Here is a 15342-nt window from a genome sequence, read left to right on the forward strand (position 1 = left end):
CTTGTAACATGGAACCACCAAGGGGATCTTGCTACCCTTTACCCAGCTTTTGATTGTAACTTGAAAACCTAAGGTTTCAACACCCGCAATGAGCCAAGCATTCTGTTACTGCCTATAATTCATGTCCAGGGAAAAGAAAGAAAGGGAAGAGTGGGATAAGACAGTATGTTGTGAAGGCTCTTTGCCATTTATTCCAAAATTAATACAGTTGTGGGAAAGGCTTTTGTGAATATTGATTCGTTCCTGCTGTCCTAGCTTGGCAGCTGGGGACAACTTTGCTTCTGCTCTCTGGCTTCTAAGAGAGCCAGGTTACACCTCTTACTCAGGTCCATTCATCTCAAAGGGACAGAAGTAGCCAGGAATTGAAGCCATCAGCTATTCAGAACCCCAGCCCTGGATTTTTGCTGGGGCAAGAACTAGGCAATTTTGGTTAAGTTTGAACCAAGCACATTATAAGCAGGGAAGGTTAATGGAAGTGGTACAGAAGCTCCAGAGGACAATAAAAGTACTCTGTATTCTTTATCTTTACCCTTTTCTTGCAGCCTCTTTCCATCTCTAGAGTTGAGATATGTAAACTGTGTGGTATATTTGTGTGTAAAGCTATGCTGGATGATGGATGGCATGCTTCTGTGTTCCCAAGATTCATCAGTCAACCAGGTGCACGGTAGAGACAGAGAGAATGTGGGGATGAAAGAAAGTGAAATTGGAGAGAGAGAAAGAGAAAACCAGGAGGACCAGGCAGCATCATTTCTTCTGTTCTTTGCCCCTTCTTGCCCCTAGGTGGAAATTCCTAAGAGGACTTTTCAGGATGTAACCTAGGAACAGAGATAAACTCATTACAAACTTGAAAAACTTCTAAGATGAGAATTATTATAAAGGGAACAGAAAGACAGAGGAGGATTTCCATCCAATTTGTGATACCTGAAACAAAGATTCTAAATCTTTCTGTATATATTGAAATTTTTTATTGTTTCTAATGTTCAGAAACTTTAAAAATATACTTTCGGAGAGTGTGAGTTTCACTGGTTTTTTTTAAAAAACTAATTCGTCTATACAAAGAAAATGAAAACTATTTTCTCCCCTGTCTTTGGTGTTGGCACTAAAAAGTGGTTTCACATTACTACTTTTGTATAGAGGGCTTCAGGAGGTGGTGAGAGGGGAAAAAAAAACAAACAAAAAACCCTCAGAAACCTGTGGCAATTAAGGAAAGAAAATCCACACTTACTGTGCATAAAATTGTTCCTCCTTAAGTTCGTAAAGTTATTATTCTGCCCAGCCCTCCTGTTGTAACCGAGTCATACCCATTTTATACCAAGCTTTAAAAATATGGAGGTGCCCTGGTTTCTATCAGGTAATCAACCCATGCAAGGGAAGAGAAATGCTAGTCATTCTAAACTAAATCAAAATCAGAAATTTTAAATAAAAACATTACTTTAGCTGCACTGAGAGGATAATATAAAAACATGTTTCTGTAGTGAAATAACTAAAGAGTATATTCTGTACTACTTCTCTCTCAGTTGCCTGTGATCATTCTTCTTATAGGTTTCTGGCTAAAAATTACGACAGATGAGTTTCGTTTGTCTTTGTCATAGGAAACTCAGTCTGACGTGTAGCCAATATCCCAGGCAGAACTTGAGTGTTACACTGAGTGGACTTTCCAATCTTGGACAGCATTTTGCTGTCCCTAGATGAAAGAACCACAGTAAATGAAGACATAAGGAATCATGCTTCTCAAAATGCCTCTTTTATAAGAGGGTTTTGAAAGGGTGTGAAGATTTAACTAGTCAGAAGGTAGGATTATACCTGAGGACCCACATCATTTCACTTTGAGTTTAAAAGAAAGAAACAAATAAAAGGAAAAACATGACTTTCTTTCAGGAAATAATAAACTTCAAAAGTTTACGATCATTTTAATTAAAAGACTGAGAAATGCATAAGCCCAGGAAAATAGATAGAATGTCATAGTCCCTGCTAACTTGGGCATTCTCAGTCATAAACTTCAATACTGAAATAATTAGGTGGAAGAGTGTTAAGCTTAGAAAGATCGTGTCTCCAAAAGAAATATTCTGGACCCAAATTTCCAAACATGGGGTTTCCAGCCTTCTCTCGTGTTTCACTGTCTGCAGAAGCAGCCTCTATGGACTGATTAGAAAGTGTTAAACAGTAAATCAGCATCCCTTTAATAAGAGGAGCCTTACGCAGAACAAGCAAAGTAAATTTAAGAAACTTAATCCACATCTCTGATCCATGGGATGTCTTTTGCAGCCACCGGCTTAGCCTTTTAGATTTCCGTTGAGTGCTATACATGTACACATACCATGCTAAGTAAAATAATACATAGACATCACGTTGCCAATTTTTAATTAAGAAAATCTTTGGGAAAGATATATAGAAGGTTAATAATTCATTGCATTAGCAGACTGTTTTTCAAAAGCTACTGTATTCTAATACTTTAGCAAGAACCTTTGAACCAAATGCATACTTTAAATCTAAATATTCATTTATATTCACGTAGCCACTTCCACTTTAAACATTTTGAAACTTACTAAGATCTGACTTAAGAAAACTCTCTCTTGTAGTCACTTACGTTTTAAGCAAGGTTTTTATTTAACTCTTCAGCTGGTTTCATCATCTAGCAAATTTGGCAATAATTCTTAAAATTAACTCACTTAGCACAAATGCTCATTTGGAAGGTAATTACTTAATGAAACAACTACCTGTCTTTACAAGGGTCTCTGTAGGTACTTGCCAGGCTGTTCTGCCAAAAGTTCAACTTGCTTTGATTCTATTTAGTAAATAAGTAAGAGAGAGAGCGAGAGAGCAAGGGATGAGGGACTAGGGATCCTATGTAATCCAGCACACACTTACCTTCAGGTCTAGGAGGTGTTTACAGACAAGAACTGGAGTATCACAGCTGTTCTGGTTGGAATGAGTCTGTCTTGCATTAGAGAAAGCAGATGGGTTAGGTGTACTGATGTCCCACTGAGCAGGAGGGTGCCAGAGAAACAAAATTAGGTGGGGCTGGTCGTATCTTGCTTGTGTAATAGAGCACCCAAGAACCTGACTGACCTGCTTCTCAGCTGTCAGCATGAAGCTATCACCTCATTCAGGCCTTTAAAAAAAAAAAGAAAAAAAAAAGCCCAACCCTCCAGCTTTCATAGGTTGGGTGCTTTGACTTTCGGGACAGGCTAGTTCTCTTAAGTGTTGGCAAACAAAGGACATACATTTCTTGCCTTAAATGAAAAACAGAAAAAAAACAAAAGGGCAAAGACTTTGGTAATGGTCCTTGCTCTATCAGGAATTTCTGACACATGCTGGGTTCCCCCTTCGCAGGTGAGGAAACCAAAATGAGTCAGCCCTGCACCTGTTGCTCATGTGCCAGCCACATACTGTCCTCCTAACACATAAACAAATCTTTCTTTCCCGTGGTGGGGATGCCCTGTTTGTGTACTTAATACCTGAATGGAGAAAGTGGTGTCTGCAGTGCACTGAAACTGGATTTATAGAAAGTCACACTGAACACCAAGTGGATTAATGTGCATCGGATCCTTGAGAAAGCTGTGAAATATTAAGTTAGAAATCATCACCAGGACTTTCGGAAGTTTGGGGAGTAACTGGAGTCTGGCTGAGAATGGCCACGTGATCCTGAGTAATCCTGGGAGCCTGCTCAATTAAGTAGTTTCCATCCTGTGTTCTCTTTGCTTTTCCTCTCAATTTAGAAGCCGGAGAGTTTCAGAAGAGCCTGAGTAATGCTTGATTAAATACTAGAGTTGAATAACGACCTGGCATACTTCCTTCACTTCCTTTCACCGCTTATGAAAGGGAGAAGAGTGAAACTGCACTTTCTGGGAGATTCTGCACATCAATATTTGGGGACTGGCGCCAAGGTCTGTTCAGCTCAGTACGCCTGAGGTTCATGCTTAGTTTCTGTTGTGCAAGGAGATAGGTTTCCAACTGCTGAGAGAGAAAATGAAACTTTAGCTAAGGTTCAGGAGCCTCACATTGAATGCAAAGAATCTGCCCAGTTAATTGGCCCCAAGAAAGAACAAGGTAATTCTATAGTTTCAAACTTTCTGAAGCCCAAAGGCCCTTCAGAGTTTGATTAGAAATTAAGCCAAACCCTAGCAAATATTCACTCAAAAGATATTTAAGCTGTATCTGCACTAGTATGAAGAAAAGCAAGTTCAGTCTAATCAAATAACTGTTTACTGAACAATGACTTAATAAAAATCAATTGGTTATTTTCAGATTAGCTAGTTACTAGGAAAAAATCCAACTGAATAAATATTTTATGTCTGTACTTAGAGAAATGAACATGACTTAGCAGGATTGGGTGTACCATACCCTGAGGGATTTTCCTAGATATGCGTGTGAATATCATTACCACTTTCTACTTAAGCATAGTAATTATGGCCTATACCAGGCAAGGAAGTTACAAAGCACTTTTGCTACAACTCTGCTTTCACTGCCACAAGAGTCAAAGTTCATCTCCAATGACCCTCTTTTCTGAAGACCCTAGGTGTGGCCTCAGAATCCTTTTTATTACTGCCCTCCTGACAGCCTTAACCAATTGATTAGAGCTGACCCTAGAGATACACCTTATTTACCTTCCCTGTCATGAGCACATCTGGAAGTGAAGTTGTAAAATGCAAACTATGCATAAATTTAATGCCTCACTTATTACTTAGCTCACTTAGTTGTGATCAGACACCTTTATGGAAGCACCTGAGTTGGAGTTAAAAAGTAATTTCTTGCCAAACAAACAAGTCTTGGCGAGATACATTTCCAGGTATATACCGTGATACCATGTTCTGGGTAAGACCAATCCCATTTTGGACCTTGTTTCTCCAGAGGAACTCAACAATAACTGATCACCTGACAACTTCATCAGCCGAGCCAGCTGAGATGACACATTATGCAATGGTTACATAATTTTTGTTGTACTTACCTTCTATGGAGGCTTTCATCTGGAACTCTCCAATTGCTTTACACCCATTAATTAAACATCACAATACATAGTGGAAGAAGAACTACTGCCTCTTTGCCTGAAATGGTGGAACCGCTCACCAGTGGAGTTTCCAGAGCATGAAGTCACATTATTGTCTCTGATGGATCTGAAAACGGAACCAGAATGTAGCTTGGCACCATGCCTCAGAGAAAACTGAAATATTGTTCTGGATCCAAAATGGTATCTTATTTTACAAATCCTATAACACCATTTTGGATCCAGAACAATGTTTCGGTTTTACCTGAGGCATGGTCCCAAGCTACATTCCGGTTTTGTTTTCAGATCCATCAGTGACAATAATGTGACTTCATTAATCGAAGCCTCGAAGAGGTAGAGAGTTGAGGGTATATGCAAGTGAGTCAGTATAATGATTGATCAATAGGATACATAGAGAAGAAAGTGAGGGCCCAAGGGTAGGAAAGGACAGTGAAAATGTGCTGGAGAGAATGGATTGAAAATCTGGGTCAAAAGTTAATGGATTGAAAACATCTGGGCCAAGGGATTACTGGAATTGGAGTTTATAGGGAGTGAGCTACAAGGATGGAGGTGATAATTGGAGATTATGGAGGGTTTGGAGTCATTGATCAAAATCATGCCGTGGGAGGACCAGGCATAAGGTAGAGTAGGTGAAAACAGCTCTGAAGATAAACATCAAAGAACTGAGAAGCCAAGATACTAGAAATATTATCTGTGTATGTTGTAATTTCAAAAATTTATTTTGGGAGTCATGTTGATAAGAGTTACCCTTAGCCAAGAGTTGAAAAACCTTTAGAGAATTTGAGGAAGTGTTCCAAAGGAGTGGTAAATGACTTCCACAAAGAGAAACAGTAGGAAGTATGGATTGATAATATGAGACTCAAATCTGTGACTCTTTAAGAAGGGAGAGAAAAAGCCATGAAGCAGCAATGAAGACAAGAAATTCACTACCTCATCTTCGACACAAATAGCCATCACCTGAGATTGCCACATAGAAAGTGAGGTTTCAGGAGTGTCCTAGGTTTCAGTTAAGCAAGGAGGTGAGGGAACATTAAAGCCTTTGCTCTTAATGACTTTGAATAGGAGGGCCTAGTTGAAAGCATCTCAAATAGTTGGGAAGGAGTGGGAGAGGATCACAAAGACAACTTCCATTTCCCTAGAACTAGAGGATTAAAATCTGAGTAAAGAATGATCTGGAAATTCTGGTCTTCTTGAAGTAACTGATATGTACGCAGTTAAGGGGCAGAATGAATTAGTCCTGAGGGACCCACTTGTGAGTGATGACAGAGGGAAAGGTGTGTGTGTGGGATATGGGGATGGGGGCATCTTGCCAAGATGGAGAGTTCTGGGCTCCCTCTAGACTCCTGCTGATAGACGAGTTCTGAAGGGGAAGCCTCTTATTGCTGGCACCTAAAACAATTTTCCAACCCTGCAGTAGCTGACTGCTGGGAAATGATATTGCTCTCTTTAACAAGTACATGATATTCCATTGTGTGGAAGTACCACACAACTGATTCATTCCTGCATGATGGCGTATTCTGTTATACAAGTTTGCATCTTTTAGAACTCTGATTTCATTACAGAGTCTAACCTCATTAGATGGCTATTGCCCAGTTTATCAACTATGTAATCTATTTTGATATGAACTTAATTAAATGAAGTTACAACTATGCTTAAATATAATAAAATGGCAAAACTGGAAGATTGATAATATTATAACTTATTTTGCCACCTTTAGGAAAAGATCCAAGTGATTTATTAACCCTTTCTAAAAAAAAAAATCAAGGTGGGTAATTAGATAATCCTGTTATTTCTAATTTTTTTTTCTGGTTCGAAAAGTTAGAATAACTAAGTAATAACCTTGTAGCAACAGAGTTTATTTGCTGAGTGCTCTCAGCACTGAGCCATGACTTGGAGAGGGTCAGAGTGAGGAGAGAAGGAGATGCCTAGGCTAGGTCTGTACACTCTGAAGAAGAATCTAGATTGGTTCCTTGGCTCAAAAGCAGGGGCAGAAGAAAAATCAAACGCATTCATGACCTGAAGGGGATTTTGGCATCAAGTTCATGGGCAGAAAATAACAATAAGTGGTTTTCTCATCCATTTAGAGGACTATAAACAACATAAACATTTTGTAGAGGACAGTGAAAACACATTAAGTTTAACTAAGCTGACAGTTCTAGAAGCTCTTAGCTACAGAAAAGGGAAGACATTTTTGTGTTTTATCAGGAGAGAATCCTTATTTGATTTTTAATGGCATTTGCAATCAAAACATTTATTGTAATATACATTAAAATTCCAATATCCTTCTTTTACAGAAAAAGACTTTCAAGGAGTATGAATGCATTTTATACAAGGTTGAAGAACTTTTTAACGATTGGCTGATCAAAAGGGGGTGAAATGCCTTTTCCGTAATACATTTTTAATTGATGTAGTATTAAAGTATAAAAATCACGTGGCCAAGCATTTTTTCTTTTCTTTATAAACAATATAATTACATTAGCTTAAGAAAGTTAGTTTTTATCATTGCTCAATAACAATTAAGTTCAAACATTGAAAAAGAGAATCCTTATAAAAAAACACCTATGGTTGTTGTAAATCCCCTCTTTGAATGAATACTTTAAAGTTTAAACCAGTACAGTATAATCATTTCTTGCACATGGAGCTGTTGTGAGGATTTCATGAGTAAATATGTGAAAAACATTTAGTAGGATGTCTGGCACATATGTGTCTGATGCATGATAGGTATTCATTGGAAGGAAATACACAATTTTGGAATCTCTCTTTAAGAAAAGGATACAAAATTATGAATATAAAAAGAGATATGAAAGTAAATGGAACAATCAAAAATTTACAAACTTTAGAAAGCTTAAAATACTACATAAAATCAAAATCCAGAAAAATAACAGTATTTTAATAACTAGATGCCTGACACATCTCTGTAGTGCTTTTTGTCTTACACTTTTATCCGTATTTTTTATTATCTCTGCATATGATGTTTAAAAAAATATTTCATAGAAAGAATAGAGAACTAATTCAGTCTTTCCTCTTCCTCTAGCGCAGTTAATTGAAAATTTTTTTTTATTATTGGCAGTTTTGAAAATCTTACTTCTGCTTCATAATTTATTATTGATAAAGCCATGTGCATTTTTCATATTGTTGGAACTTTGGGGAAATCTCTAGTGTGTTTCATATATGACATGAAGTTTGTGAAAAAATTTCCATAAAGTAGTTTCTGGCTCCATATATTTCAGACCTTATTTCTCTTTCGTTATAAGAGCTGGATACCATAGAACATGTGCATCTCATCATATATCCCCTGGCCTGGCACCTGAAAGAGTCAGCAACTGGAGGAGTTTCCTCAGAATCCATTGCTACATTAGGATAATTAGCAATAACTGAACAACACTTGGAAGTGCCTGCAAATCACATAAGCATATCTCACTAAGCCCAAACTAAATGTATCCCTGACTCAACATTCCATTAGTCAACTGTCAAAAACACTCGGCCACTCCAGCACCCAATATTTGGAAAAGTCAGAGATTCTGGCTATGTCTAGAGGAAGCTTTTAGACACATCAAAAGTGTAAATATAAGCAATTTAATTATCCTGGGACTGAGTATTTGCTTGAATTGTGGACCAAGAAGCATCATGCCTACCTCTGCATGTCCGTCTTCACAAATTCAGATATAGTGGTCTAATAAAGGAAAAAAATAGTCTTTTCAGACAATTAAGCTATAAGCATGTGTCAATATTTTATTAGAGCTTTACTGCAAGCGAAAGTTCTCTAAAAGACCAATGCAAAGATTTCGGTCTTGGTAGACACATATAAGAAAAGAGAATGGTTAGTAATAATTTTTAGACTCCAAACAAAACAAAAATGGGTTAGATCAAACGACTGTAGACTTTTTTTTTTTAACATCTTTATTGGAGTATAATTGCTTTACAATGTTGTGTTAGTTTCTGCTGTATAACAAAGTGAATCAGCTATACGTATACATATATCCCCATATCCCCTCCCTCTTAAGTCTCCCTCCCACTCTCCCTATCCCACCCCTCTAGGTGGTGACAAAGCACCGAGCTGATCTCCCTGTGCGATGCAGCTACTTCCCACTAGGTATCTATTTTACATTTGATAGTGTATATATGTCAGTGTTCCTCTCTCACTTCATCCCAGCTTACCCTTCCCCCTCCCCATGTCCTCGAGTCCATTCTCTATATCTGTCTTTGTTCTTGTCCTTCCCCTAGATTTGTCAGAACCATTTTTTTTTTTTAGATTCCATACATATGTGTTAGCATACGGTATTTGTTTTTCTCTTTCTGACTTACTTCACTCTGCATGACAGAATCGAGGTCCATCCACCTCACTACAAATAACTGAATTTCATTTCTTTTTATGGCTGAGTAATATTCCATTGTATATACGTGCCACATCTTCTTTATCCATTCATCTGTCGATGGACACTTAGGTTGCTTCCATGTCCTGGCTATTGTAAATAGTGCTGCAATGAACATAGTGGTATATGACTCTTTTGAATTATGGTTTTCTCAGGGTATGTGCCCAGGAGTGGGATTGCTGGGTCGTATGGTAGTTCTATTTTTAGTTTTCTAAGGAACCTCCATACTGTTCTCCATAGTGGTTGTATCAATTCACATTCCTACCAACAGTGCAAGAGGGTTCCCTTTTCTTCAGTAGACAGCATTTACAGCATTTACTGTTTATAGATTTTTTGATAATGGCCATTCTGGCTGGTGTGAGGTGATACCTCATTGCAGTTTTGATTTGCATTTCTTTAATGATTAGTGATGTTGAGCATCCTTTCATGTGTTTGTTGGCAATCTGTATATCTTCTTTGGAGAAATATCTATTTAGGTCTTCTGCCCATTTTTGGACTGGGTTGTTTATTTGATATTAGGCTGCATGAGCTGCTTGTAAATTTTGGAGATTAATCCTTTGTCAATTGCTTGTTTGCAAATATTTTCTCCCATTCTGAGGGTTGTCTTTTCATCTTGTTTATGGTTTCCTTTGCTGTGCAAAAGCTTTTAAGTTTCATTAGGTCCCATTTGTTTATTTTTGTTTTTATTTCCATTACTCTAGGAGGTGGGTCAAAAAGGATCTTGCTGTGATTTATGTCACAGAGTGTTCTGCCCATGTTTCCTCTAAGAGTTTGATAGTGTCTGACCGTACATTTAGGTCTTTCATCCATTTTGAGATTATATTTGTGTGTGGTGTTAGGGAGTGTTCTAATTTCATTCTTTTACATGTAGCTGTCCAGTTTTCCCAGTACCACTTATTGAAGAGGCTGTCTTTTCTCCATTGTATATTCTTGCCTCCTTATCAAAGATAAGGTAACCATATGTGCATGGGTTTATCTCTGGGCTTTCCATCCTGTTCCATTGATCTATCTTTCTGTTTTTGTGCCAGTACCATACTGTCTTGATTACTATAGCTTTGTAGTATAGTCTGAAGTCAGGGAGCCTGATTCCTCCAGTGCAGTTTTTCTTTCTCAAAATTGCTTTGGCTATTCAACATCTTTTGTGTTGCCATACAAATTGTGAAGTTTTTTGTTCTAGTTCTGTGAAAAATGCCATTGGTAGTTTGTTAGGGATTGCATTGAATCTGTAGATTGCTTTGGGGAGTATAGTCATTTTCACAGAATTGATTCTTCCAATCCAAGAACATGATGTATCTCTCCATCTGTTTGTATCACCTTTAATTTCTTTCATAGTTGTCTTACAGTTTTCAGCATACAGGCCTTTTGTCTCCTTAGGTAGGTTTATTCCTAGGTATTTTATTCTTTTTGTTGCAATGGTAAATGGGAGAGGAGTGTTTCCTTAATTTCTCCTTCAGATTTTTCATCATCAATGTATAGGAATGCCAGAGATTTCTGTACATTAATTTTGTATCCTTGTACCTTACCAGATTCATTGATTAGCTCTTGTAGTTTTCTGGTAGCATCTTTAGGATTCTTTATGTATAGTATCATGTCATCTGCAAACAGTGACAGGTTTACTTCTTTTCTGATTTGCATTCCTTTTATTTCTTTTTCTTCTATGATTGCTGCCACTAAAACTTCCAAAACTATGTTGAATAAGAGTGGTGAGAGTGGGCAACCTTGTCTTATTCCTGATCTTAGAGGAAATGGTTTCAGTTTTTCAACATTGAGAACGATGTTGGCTGTGGGTTTGTCATATATGGCCTTTATTATGCTGAGGTAGGTTCCCTCTATGCCTACTTTCTGCAGGGTTTTTATCATAAATGGTGTTGAATTTTGTCAGAAGCTTTTTCTGCATCTAATGAGATGATCATATGGTTTTTCTCCTTCAGTTTGTTAACGTGGTGTATCACATTGATTGATTTGCGTATATTGAAGAATCCTTGCATTCCTGGGATAAACCCCACTTGATCATAGTGTATGATCCTTTTAATGCGCTGTTGGATTCTGTTTGCTAACATTTGTTGAGGAATTTTGCATCTATGTTCATCAGTGATATTGGCCTATAGTTTTCATCTTTTGTAACATCTTTGTCTGGTTTTGTTATCAGGGTGATGGTAGCCCTATAGAATGAGTTTGAGAGTGTTCCTTCCTCTGCTATACTTTGGAAGAGTTTGAGAAGGATAGGTGTTAGCTCTTCTCTGAATGTTTAATAGAATTCTCCTGTGAAGCCATCTTGTCCTGAGCTTTTGTTTGCTGGAAGATTTTTCAACACAGTTTCAATTGCAGTGCTTGTGATTGGTCTGTTTATGTTTTCTATATCTTCCTGTTTCAGTCTCAGAAGGTTGTGCTTTTCTAAGAATTTGTCCATCTCTTCCAGGTTGTCTATTTTATTGGCATATAGTTACTTGTAGTAATCTCTCAAGATCCTTCATATTTCTGCAGTGTCAGTTGTTACTGCTCCTTTTTCATTTCTAACTCTGTTGATTTGCATCTTCTCCCTTTTTTTCTTGATGAGTCCGGCTCATGGTTTATCAATTTGTTTATCTTCTCAAAGAACCAGCTGTAAGTTTTGTTGATTTTTGCTATGGTTTCCTTCATTTCTTTTTCATTTATTTCTGATCTGATCTTTATGATTTCTTTCCTTCTGTGAACTTTGGGGTTTTTTTGTTCTTCTTTCTCTAATTGCTTTAGGTGTCAGGTTAGGTTATTTATTTGAGATTTTTCTTGTTTCTTGAGGTAGGATTGTATTGCTATAAACTTCCCTCTTAGAACTGCTTTTGCTGCACCCCATCGGTTTTGGGTCATTGTGTTTACTTTGTCATATTTTTCTAGGTATTTTTTGATTTCCTCTTTGATTTCTTCAGTGATCTCTTGCTTATTTAGTGGTGTATTGTTTAGCCTCCGTGTGTTTGTATTTTTTACAGATCTTTTCCTCTAATTGATATCTAGTCTTATAGCGTTGTGGTCGGGAAAGGTACTTGACATGATTTCAATCTTCTTAAATTTACCAAGGCTTGATTTGTGACCCAGGATATGCTGTATCCTGAAGAATGTTCCATTAGACTTGAGAAGAATGTGTATTCTTTCATTTTTGGGTGAAATGTCTTATAAATATCCATTAAGTCCATCTTGTCTAATATGTCATTTAAAGCTTGTGTTTCCTTATTTATTTTCATTTTGGATGATCTGTCCATTGGTGAAAGTGGGGTGTTAAAGTCCCCTACTATGATTGTGTTACTGTCGATTTCCCTTTTTGTGGTTATTAGCATTTACCTTATATATTGAGGTGCTCCTATGTTGGGTGCATAAATATTTACAATTGTTATATCTTCTTGGATCGATCCCTTGATCATTATGTAGTGTCCTAATTTGTCTCTTATAATAGTCTTTATTTTAAAGCCTATTTTGTCTGGTATGAAAATTGCTACTTCAGCTTTCTTTTGATTTCCATTTGCATGGAATATCTTTTCCCATGTCTTCACTTTCAGTCTGTATGTGTCCCTATGTCTGAAGTGTGTCTCTTGTAGACAGCGTATATATGGGTCTTGTTTTTGTATCTCTTCAGCCAGTCTATGTCTTATGGTTGGAACATTTAATCCATTTACATTTAAGGTAATTATTGATTTGTATGTTCCTATTACCATTTTCTTAATTGTTTTCCATTTGTTTTTGTAAGTCTTTCCCTTCTCTTGTGTATCCTGCCTAGAGAAGTTTCTTTAGCATTTGTTGTAAAACTGTTTGGTGGTGCTGAATTCTCTTAACTTTTGCTTGTCTGTAAAGGTTTTAGTTTCTCCATCAAATCTGAATGACATACTTGCTGCGTAGAGTAGGCTGTAGGTTTTTCCCTTTCATCACTTTAAATATGTCCTGCCACTCCCTTCTGGCTTGCAGAGTTTCTGCTGAAAGATCAGCTGTTAACCTTATGGGGATTCCCTTGTATGTTATTTGTTGCTTTTCCCTTGCTGCTTTTAATATTTTTTCTTTGTATTTAATTTTTGATAGTTTGATTAATATGTGTCTTGACATGTTTCTCCTTGGGTGTATCGTGTATGGGACTCTCTGCGCTTCCTGGACTTGATTGACTATTTCCTTTCCCATGTTAGGGCAGTTTTCAACTATAATCTCTTCAAATATTTTCTCAGACCCTTTCTTTTTCTCTTCTTCTTCTGGGACCCCTATAATTCGAATGTTGATGTGTTTAATGTTGTCCCAGAGGTCTCTGAGACTGTCCTCAATTCTTTTCATTCTTTTTTCTTTATTCTGCTCTATGGTAGTTATTTCCACTATTTTATCTTCTAGTTCACTTACCCATTCTTCTGCCTCAATTATTCTGCTATTGATTCCTTCTAGTGTATTTTAATTTCATTTTTTGTGTTGTTCATCATTGTTTGTTTGCTCTTTAGTTCTTCTAGGTCCTTGTTAAATGTTTCTTATGTTTTCTCTATTCTATTTCCAAGATTTTGGATCATCTTTACTCTCATTCCTCTGAATTCTTTTTCAGGTAGACTGCCTATTTCCTCTTCGTTTGTTTGATCTGGTGGGTTTTTACCTTGCTTCTTCACCTGCTGCATATTTCTCTGTCTTCTCATTTCATTTAACTTACTGTGCTTGGGGTCTCCTTTTTGCAGGCTGCAGGTTCATAGTTCCCATTGTTTTTTGTATCTGCTCCCAGTGGGTGAGGTTGGTTCAGTGGCTTGTTTAGGCTTCCTGGTAGAGGGGACTGGTGCCTCTGTTCTGGTGGGTGTGGCTGGATCTTGTCTTTCTGGTGGGCAGGGCCGCATCTGGTTGTTTGTTTTGGGGTGTCTGTGAGCTTAGTATGATTTTAGGCAGCCTATCTGCTAATGGGTGGGGTTGTGTTCCTGTCTTATTAGTAGTTTGGCATGGGGCATCCAGCACTGGAGCTTGCTGGCCATTGCATGGAGCTGGGTCTTCACGTTGATGTGGAGATCTCTGGGAGAGCTCTCGCTGATTGATAGTATGTTGGGCCAGGAAGTCTCTGGTGGTCCAATGTCCTGAACTCAGCTCTCCCACCTCAGAGGCTCCATCCTGACACCAGGCTGGAGCACTTAGACCCCATCAGCCATGTGGCTCAGAAGAAAAGGGAGAAAAAAAGAAGGAAAAAAGAATAAGAATAAATTTTAAAACTTATTAAAATAAAAATAATAATAAAAGAAAAAAGGAGAGAGCAACAAAGCCAATAAACAAATCCACCAATGATAACAAGACCTAAAAACTAAGCTAAGATAAACATAAAAATCAGAAACAAATCAGTTGCAGACAGCAAACTCCACATCTACAGTTGCTCCCAAAGTCCACCGCCTCAATTTTGGGATGATTCGTTGTCTCTTCACAAATGCAGGGTACATCAATTTGATTGTGGGGATTTAATTGGCTGCTTCTGAGGCTGCACGGAGAAATTTCCCTTTCTCTTCTTTGTTTGCGCAGCTCCTGAGGTTCAGCTTTTGTTTCAACCCCTCTTTGCATGTAGGTCGCCCTCAGGCTTCTGTTCCCACACAGACAGGATGGGGTTAAAGCAGCAGCTGATTAGGGGGCTCTTGCTCATTCAGGCTGGGGGGAGGGGGGGGTACGGTAGCTATAATTGGAACGCCAGGTGTGCTTGAGGTCGCAGAGACCTATGTGACATTGCAACAGCCTGAAGTGCACTGTGTGTTCTCCCAGGGAACTTGTCCCTGGTCACGGGACCCTGGCAGTCGCGGGCTACACAGGCTCCTGGGGTGTGTGTGTGTGTGTGTGTGTGTGTGTGTGTGTGTGTGTGTGTGGATAGTTCCCTTGCTTGCACACAGGATTCTTGGTGGCTGTAGCAGCAGCGTTAGCGTTTCATGCCTGTCTCTGGGGTCCAGTCTGATAGCCGCAGCTCGTGCCTGTCTCCGGAGCTCATTTAGGCAGTGCTCTGCCTTCTGT

General features: G+C 38.2%; 2 protein-coding genes across 2 annotated transcripts in view; one reads left to right on the forward strand and one right to left on the reverse strand.

Annotated features, from left to right (window-relative positions):
* The window catches only part of MUC15 (mucin 15, cell surface associated), a 114598-nt gene extending 111508 nt beyond the window's left edge, over window positions 1-3090 (reverse strand). Inside the window, exons 1-2 of the mRNA XM_029209695.1 lie at window positions 3070-3090; window positions 2869-2934 (exon numbers count right to left, since the gene is read on the reverse strand). The gene's annotated coding sequence lies outside the window, so the exon portion shown is untranslated. The remainder of the gene's footprint in view (window positions 1-2868; window positions 2935-3069) is intronic.
* ANO3 (anoctamin 3) overlaps window positions 1-15342 on the forward strand; it is a 413314-nt gene that overhangs the window by 353324 nt on the left and 44648 nt on the right.

This window comes from Monodon monoceros, unplaced genomic scaffold (assembly GCF_005190385.1).
Source record: "Monodon monoceros isolate NGI ecotype Baffin Bay Population unplaced genomic scaffold, NGI_Narwhal_1 Super_Scaffold_7, whole genome shotgun sequence".
Taxonomy (NCBI): domain Eukaryota; kingdom Metazoa; phylum Chordata; class Mammalia; order Artiodactyla; family Monodontidae; genus Monodon; species Monodon monoceros.